The following is a 9,213-nucleotide window of genomic DNA, read 5'->3' on the forward strand; positions in this document are numbered from 1 at the left end:
TTCTCGACTAAAGTGTTTAGAATCTTCTAGTAAGACTAGGATTACCACGTAAATAACCTATGGCAAGTGGGAGAAAAACCGGGTATGTGATACCGAATGGTAAACCATGGGTATGTGATGCCCTAGTTTATTATATTTCTCTGTAAAAACTCAAAAACTCAGTATTATATATTCGGATATATATGTTACCACTGGAGTTTTAGTCCAAGTGAGAGTTTGTTGGGTTTTATGTCCTAAAACTCGTGGTTTGTAAACAATTAAACTTATTCTGAAAATTCAATAAGTTGTTATTGAATATATGAATTGCTTATTTCGTTTTAGAAATAAATCTAATAAACTAAAAGATCCATGACTATTACATGAGTACTTAAACTTTATGTGGAGACATAAAAATGGACCAGCTTCGAGTAAATAGTCAAAATGATCTATATTATATGAATAAGGTTGGGTGCCTTATTCTGGTAACACTATTGGATGCAATCCACTCTATAGTTGTTACAAGGAGTTGTAAAGTGCTACAAACGAAGTGATCCTAATGTAGGAAATCTAAACATAGAGATCCAGTGAATGGAAATGGATCATTCCAAATCCCATTGAGAGAGAACACAAACACATTATAATCTACAAGAACATATTATGCACAAACTATACATTACAACATGCTTCTTATAAATGAACAAATAGGGATAGAGTATGCAAACCTTTGAAGAACCTTTCTTCAAGTATCCCTCGATCGTTCAACAACTGGTTCAAGGAAGTACTCGAACGCAACGAACAAAATAACCAATGACACGAACTGATGAATCCTCGATCACTATCTAGCCCAACACGATCCTCAAACCTCGAACGAAACTAGAACACCACCACAAGAGTTATCTTAGTATTCTCAGTGTGAGAACCCAGGAGTTGTGGGCTCTGTGTGACTTTGGATAGAGGAATTCAGGAGGTAGACGATCGAGTAAGTGGGAGATGGATGAAGTCTATCGTATAGACTAGGTACTCGATCGTTTAGTAAAAGGAAGCCTATCGTATAGACTTTGCTAGTCGATCGTGTAGCAACGAGTAATCGAGTAAATCGTATAGTAAACCCGACCCTCGATCATGTAGGCTCTGAGACACTATCGTTTATTAAAACGTTTTTACTCAATAGTTACTTCTCTTGTCAAACGACACAAATGAATCATCTACACAATTTGGAAAACAATTTTCCTTTTTATCTCATAGTTACCATAACTTCCAATAACCTCCCACTCAATCGGTTGTTTAAGAAAAATAATTAATTATCATATAATTAATATAAATAAATATGATAACCAACTTACTATATTATATTTATAATCTATAATTTCAATATTTCATCATATGAAACATATAAACCATTGTACTTTTTCTATGTTATGGTATTTAATATAAATCATATTTATATTAATTCCTCCAATTAATGTATCTAATGCATCATATCAATTATATCACATATAATTTAATTAATTTAATTATATCACATATAATTAAATTTTCTCTTGTTAAGTTTTAACACTTCAAACTAACCCAAAATCAGTTTCTCAACTTGAACCCATTGAGTTACCAAGGGAACCTTATGGACCTGTAGCTTAAAGCTCCAATAATACGTGAATAATTGACTAACCTCTTTAATCATGAGATCCACCATCCGTTAACTATTGGTCACTCTACTAAATACTGACAGTTGCACTCTTCGCACTACAGCATTAGATATAACCAGTCAACAATACGATGACCCTTCACAAATCGCTCGTAAGTACAGCTGGGCTAATCTACCATTTTGCCCCTGTAGTTACATCTAACTCCTTAAGTACCACTGATTCCTCTAATGAATAATAAGTCATAGTCCTACTATGACTAAGTCTTCTCTTCCAAAGAGAGGGTGTGGCCACTATGTTCAAGACCCAGAATCAGCTCTTAAGGGAGTAATTTATCTACCTACCCCTGCTTTACGGAAGGAGTGGATTCCGTCTTGTGTAGTTGAGTTCCCAGCTCCCCAATCAGACGAATCTCCAAAATGATAGGCTTGTTGAGTTGGCAATCTAGCCACTCTCACCCATACAAATCAAAAGACCGCCCTCATGAGCAGGAGCTCCCAACTCACTCAGGATTAAAGTCATGTCACCTATGGTCATCCTAGTGAAATGTAAGTCTAAATTATAAATGACGTTATATAAAGAGACTAATCCACTCGTGGTTCGGTATTATACAAACTCTTTGTATATGATACCTCCGCTCGCATGTCTCCATATGAATGGTCAGGATCGGACCATTTGTAGCATTTTACAACACTTGTAACATCTACAAAGCGGGTCGTATCTGTAGCATCACCAAGATAAGGTATCCCTCCTTTATCCTTTTAATACAGACCATTTAAGTTATTACTTAAGGCATGATCCACTTGTATGTCTCCACATACATGCTTAAGTTACATAAAATAACCACAGATCTTAGTTTATTGGATTGAGTAAATGGTTATAAAATAACACTTATTTTATTAATAACACTATGTTCACAAAGTGTTTACAAACTACGAGACTACCAGGAGAATTAGGACACAATCCTAACACCTAATTTGTACATGTTATGACATGACAATTGGGGGCGTCCAATACAATGAGTTTGTACTAGATCGGACCACGAAACAAGTCACTCTTACTTTATAACGTTGTCTACTTTTTAAGACTGACTATTTCAAAGTGATGACCTAGGTAACTTGGCCTTAATCCTGAGCTAACTATGAACTCCTATTTATTTTGAATTATCCTTAGATTTGCATAGGTGAGGTTTGGCTCAATAGCACGGGCTCAATCAACCTCCATTTCAGGGTAAGACTGGGTAGATAGCTGAGGACATAAGGTGCAAGATGAAATTCCTTCCTACCCGCTTCCAGGGATAGTAGAGAGGTTATTCCTTTAAGTGTTGACTCTGGGTCTTGAACAAGAGGACCCACCCTCTCATTGGCTCGAGAGGGATTCGGTTTGATAATCTGATCACAAACCAATTGTTCATTAGAGGATCAGTAGGACTTAAGAAACAAGAAGTAATCTTGGGGGTAAAACAACCATTTGACCCAGCCGTTATTACGAACAACCTGTGAAGAGTTAACTTACTAATCTTGGTTATATCGAGTGGACATAATAAATCTACAGTGAGGGGAGTGAAACTTTGGGCTTTAATGGAGTGACCTAGTAGTTAACAAAGGGGGATTAATTTAGTGTAAAGAGTTTAGCCAATTAATCTTGGATCGTTGGAGCCCATGATTGTAGGTCCACGAGGTCCCCCTACTAGCTCACAAAGGGATTAGCCTTAGAGTAACATGATAAGTTAATTTGAAACGTTCGAATTAGAATTAAGGGAATTAGTAATTATATGTGATATAATTACACGTTTAATTTTGGAATTAAACGAAATTGGAGAATCAATTAAGATTTAAATATGATTTAAATATTAAATTCATGAATAGAGATTCATGATGGTGGAATTAGTGTTAAATTATTATTTGATATTGAATTAATTAGAACTGTTTAATTAATTATTTATTATTAATTTTATTAGAAAATTAATTAATGAATTAATTTTGAAAAATTAATAAAGATTTCATTTTTGAAAAATTAATTTTGGAAATCAATTGCAAACTGAAAAGAGATGGAAAATGGAAAATCCCAAAAGTGAGATTTCTTCACTTTCAAACCAAGAAGCTCAGACACACTCAACCAAAAACTTGAGTCAATTTTTCAAGCATGAGGTGCAATTCATGCAGCAATCCTTTCTGCATGAAAGTCATGCAATAAATAAAGAAGATTGAAGTGGAAATCGGGGATGATTTTCAGTGGATTAAGCTAAAAGAATTTCAAAATTTGAAGAAGACTCTTCATCTGATAAACCAAAACTTTTTCTCAATTTTCCTTGTATCCAAGCTTATTTTGAGTCCCACAACTCACTCAAGCACCAAGAGGATAGTAGAGAAGGCCTTGAGGTGGTTCACAAGTAGATTTGGAGGAGATTTGCAGCTAGAATTCGAGTTTCAAGTGGTTCTGTAGAGGTATGTCATGAAACCTTCTTATTAGTTTTTTAGCATGCTTAATTTAAAGCCAAATTTAATGAATTATAATGCTTAATGATCTGTTTTACTTCCGTTGTATTTTTTCTAACTCTAACATATATAAAATGCAAAATTCCAAGAGAGGTATGTTACCATTCAGGCACGAAATTCATTTATTTAAGGAACAATGTCCTAAGACACCTCAAGAAGTCGAGGTTATGAAACGGATTCTATATGCATCAGCAGTCGAGAGCTTGATCTATGTCATGTTGTGTACACATCCCGACATATGTTATGCTATTGAAATTGTCAGCAGATATCAGTTCAATCTTGGATATGATCATTGGACTGTCGTTAAAAATTTCCTCAAGTATCTTTAGAGAACGAGGGACTATATGTTCGTGTATGGTGCTATGGATCTAATCCTTACAGGATACAGTGATTTTGATTTTCAAACTGATGTGGATTCTAAGAAATCAACTTCGGGATCAGTATTCACTCTGAATGGAGGAGCTATAGTGTAGAGGAGTATTAAGCAAAGTTGTATTGTTAACTCCACCATGGAAGCTAAGTATGTAGCTGTATGTAAAGCATTTAAAGAAGCAATGTGGCTTAGAAAGTTCTTGACCGATTTGGAAGTCGTTCCAAATATGCATCTACCCATCACCCTCTATTGTGACAGTAATGGAGTTGTTGCAAATTCCAAAGAACCTAGAAGGCATAAGCGAGGAAAGCACATTAAGCGCAAGTACCATCTCATCAGGGAGATCGTACATCAAGGAGACGTGATCGTCACGCAGATAGCCTCAGAAGATAACTTAGCTAATCTATTTACAAAGGGTCTCCCGGCTAAAGTGTTCGAGGGTCACCTAGTGGGACTAGAACTACGAGATAGATAGAACTAGGGCAAGTGGGAGAAATACTGGGTATCTGATGCTCTAGTTTATTGTATTTATTCTCTCGTTACTCAACATTGTATGTATTTGTATATATGTAAATCCACTACAGTTTTATCCAAGTGGGAGTTTGTTGGGTTGTATGTTCTAAAACTCGCAGTTTGTAATGTTAAACATATTCTATTTGCAATAAAGATATTATTGAGATTTATTCAATAAAATTATTATTAAATATGTAACTTGTACTTGTATAGACTAAATCCAATAGACTAAGATCCATGACTATTATATGAATACTTGGACTTTATATGGAGACATAAAGATGGATTGAGTTCAAGTAAATATCCAAAACGGTCTATAGTATATGGATATTGTTGGGTACCTTATTCTGGTAACACTATCAAATACAACCCGCTATGTATTTAGTACAAACAATGTGATCCAGAATCATTCGTGTAGAGACATTCAAGTGGGGGCATCCTATATAATGAATTTGCTTAAGACTGGGATCAAGAAATAAGTCACTCTTACTTTATAATGTCGTTTATGTTAAAAATTGACTATTTCAAATCGTGACCTAAGTAATTCGACCTTAATCCTGAGTTAACTATGAACTCATGTTTATTCAAGATTATCCTTAGATTTGTATAGGTGAAGGTTGATTCAACAATGTCGACTCAATATGCCTCCCATTTCAGAGGTAAGACCGGGTAGATAGCTAGGGACATAGGATGAAAGATGGAATTCACTTCTATCCAGTTTTAGGGATAATAAATATGTTCTCTTAAATATTGATTCCAGGTTTTGAACAAGGGGGCCCATCCTCTTGTAGTCCCGAGAGGGATTCGGTTTAATGATTGGATCACAAACTCATTAAAGGATCAGTGAAACTTAAGGAGCAAGATGTAATCTCGGGGGTACAAAAAACATTTGACCTAGGCGTTATTACGAACAACCTGTGAAGGGTGACTTATTGATTATGGTTAAATCAAGTGGACAGAAATATATCTACAGTAAGAAGAGTGTAACTACTGGCTTTAGTGGAGTGACCCGATAATTAAGAATGTTGATTAATTCGATTTAAAGAGTTTAGTCGATTAATTTTGGATCGTTGGAGCCCATGATCTGTAGGTTCATTAGGTCTCTCTACTAGCTTACAAACGGAATAAACCTTAGAATAGAGTGATCAGTTTAATTTGAAAAGATCAAATTCGAATTATGAGAATTAGTAATTATATGCGATATAATTACACGTTTAATTATCAAATTAAACGAAATTGGAGAATTAGTTAATATTAAAATTCGATTTTAAATATTAAATTATATGAATAGGGATTTATGGATGTAGAATTTATGTTTAATAAATTTAATATTTGATATTAAATTAATAGAATTGATTAAATTTTTTTAATTAATCATTAATTTTATTTGAAAAATTAATTATTGAATTAATTTTGTAAAAGTAAGAAAATTTTTGTTTAATTAAATTAAACTGAAATTTGATATTAATTTTGAAAATGAATTTCAAAATTAATAGGAAAATGGATTTTGCAAAAATCCACTAAAAGTGGGTTTTTCCCACTTCATGAACACCTTGAAGTCTACTCAAATCCCACTCAATACTTGAAGTAGAAGCTGGCTATCATGGTGGCAATTTGATTGCATGAAGTCTTACATAAAACTCCCAAGATTGATCTGAGAAGAAGGCCATGCAAAGTGTGTTTTGTTGAGATTTTTCTATTGAAGAAGGGTTCTTTAACTTCAGCTAGAAAGGATTCTTTAACTGCCTTATAAATAGCTCCGGCCATTGCACTGAAAAGATATGCTTGAATATAGAGAAAAGTGTATATACTGATCTGAGAGAGAGACTGGTTGAGCGATTAATCAGAGTAGATCTGGGAAGAATTAAGAGACAAGGCCGAGAGTTGAGTCTTAGGGAAAGAATCCTTCCGATCCCCACTGTTGAAGCTTTGTACGAAGGTCACTTCTATCAGACGAGCAAGCCTGAGAGGGAAGCTCTTATCTTCATCCACTTCACACGCCGGCAAGCAAATCCACCATCCAGATCTGTGTCAAGACATTGACACTCTTCTGTATTTGTTTCTATCTCTTTATCATCAATTGTATTCATCTTCTTAGTCTATCATTCACACCATGTATCAGACGCTTAATTCTATAATAAATGTTATGATCATTTTCATCTCCATCTCTTTGCCTATTTTCGTTCATCCATATTTCACTTTCTCCACGATGTTTTCTTCATCCCTTGGATAATTAGCAATAATTGAGCAAATGAATTAATTGGGTTAAGGAAATAATTAAGTTTAGTCAAAGCATGCTAGACGGAATCTTCACCTGTGATAGCAGAAGTGAAGATGCCATTCCGTCTATCGAGAAAAGGGTTCGAAGAATGCATTCACTAAAGCGAGAAGTACTTCCAGAGATGGAAGCAATTTTGCGTTCACCACATTCATCCTTGTTTCACCATAGAGATATAGGAACGCGACCGATCACCGAGAGGTGTACGCCAAGGGAAAGTGGAACCTTAGTTGTATCTTTAATGCAATTAACAAACTTGCGATATTTGTACTAATTATTCTTTCTCCTTCTGATTCATCCATTAACCCTTGCCATCGCATACCACGATCCTTTGTAAACTTCAGAGTCAGTCTCGAACTCAGCATCATGTATATCATGTATTTTGTATCTTACATCACGTTAGCTTAGGTTTATCGCACTTTATTTTATTACCGCAACTTTAGTTTATCCGCACAATTTTACTTCACCGCAATTTATTTTTTGTACAAACACACAATCTTTATTAGTTGTAAAGACCAGTCGCATATATCACAAATGTAACACATTAATGACAACAATCCCTGTGTTCGACCTCGAATCACTGTGAGAAACTTGCGTTGAATTATACTTGGTTTCAGCGCAAGGAAACTTGTGACAACGAATAGCATACTACAAGCATTTAGTTAACAACGCATATATCTAAAAGTAGTATTGCATAAAGTGTAAATAAGCCTAATACAGTATCCACACTCCATCTCCATCTTTCCAATTCATCAAGTTTATGGCAACATGAGCTTGTATGATTCACATTAATCATTATCCATATTTGTCCACATGCTTATTTAAAAGACAATCAAATTCAGTGTTACAAGTTTATGGTGCCGTTCCCGGGGATTTGTAACAGTTAGTGTTGGATACGTTTGTGATATTTTGCAGGATAGATCTCTTTGTACTGGCTGTCTATCACGAAGGGCAGTCTGACGGTTTATGAGTACTGGAGTGATCTAGAAATTCTAAGCTGACCTAGAGATCAGGTATATTTTTCGTGTAAGAGCACATCAGGGACAACTTAAGTTGAGAAGAAATATGGCAGATAACAATGAGGCACCCGCAAGGAGTCACGAGGTGAACCGACCAGTGCAAGATCCAGTTTTTCTTGCTGCTGACCACAACATCCCTATGAGGAACTATGTGGCGCCGGATTATTATAACTTCTCGTCAGGAATTTCAAGACCTAGGGTTGAGGAGAATGTGAATTTTGAGATAAGTCTAATTATGCTGCAAATGACAGAATGCGGGGTAGTTCGAAGGATTACAAGGAGAAGACCCACATGCTCATTTAACGAGCTTTGTAGACATGTGCAACGCATTCACTATGCCTGGTATGACTCAAGAAGGACTTAGATTATATCTTTTCCTGTTTACTTTTCGGGATGAAGCAAAGAGGTGGGCTCAATCGTTAGAGCCAGATGAGATTAATGCATGGGAACAGTTGGTTGAAAGATTTATGAATAGATTCTTCCCTCCTGCCGTCAACGCAAGGAGACGGAGGGATGTGTTGAATTTTGAATAAATGGGGTATGAAACTTTGAGAACCACCTAGGTGCGTTTTAGACAATTAATGAAGAGTTGCCGCATATCGGGATTCCCGATTGCATTTTGATGGAGACTTTTTACAATGGCTTAGATCAATCAACGCAAGTAGTTGCCGATGCCTCTGCAGTAGGAGGATTAATGGACAGATTGTATACGGAAGCAAAGAGCATCTTAGATCACATTTCGCGAAGTTCAGATGAATGGTTAGATACTGGGCTTGAGGAAAGAGGTTTAAAGCAAGAAAGAGCAGAAGGTGCCGTTGTGGCAACAGACGCAATGAGCACCCTGGTAGATGAAATGACCACAATGACCTCACTTCTTCAGACTATGGCTAATCAGCAAAGACATCTCTCTCAA

The sequence above is a fragment of the Benincasa hispida genome, chromosome 9, assembly GCF_027475165.1.
Source record: "Benincasa hispida cultivar pf3 chromosome 9, pf3_genome.v1.1, whole genome shotgun sequence".
Lineage (NCBI taxonomy): Eukaryota > Viridiplantae > Streptophyta > Magnoliopsida > Cucurbitales > Cucurbitaceae > Benincasa > Benincasa hispida.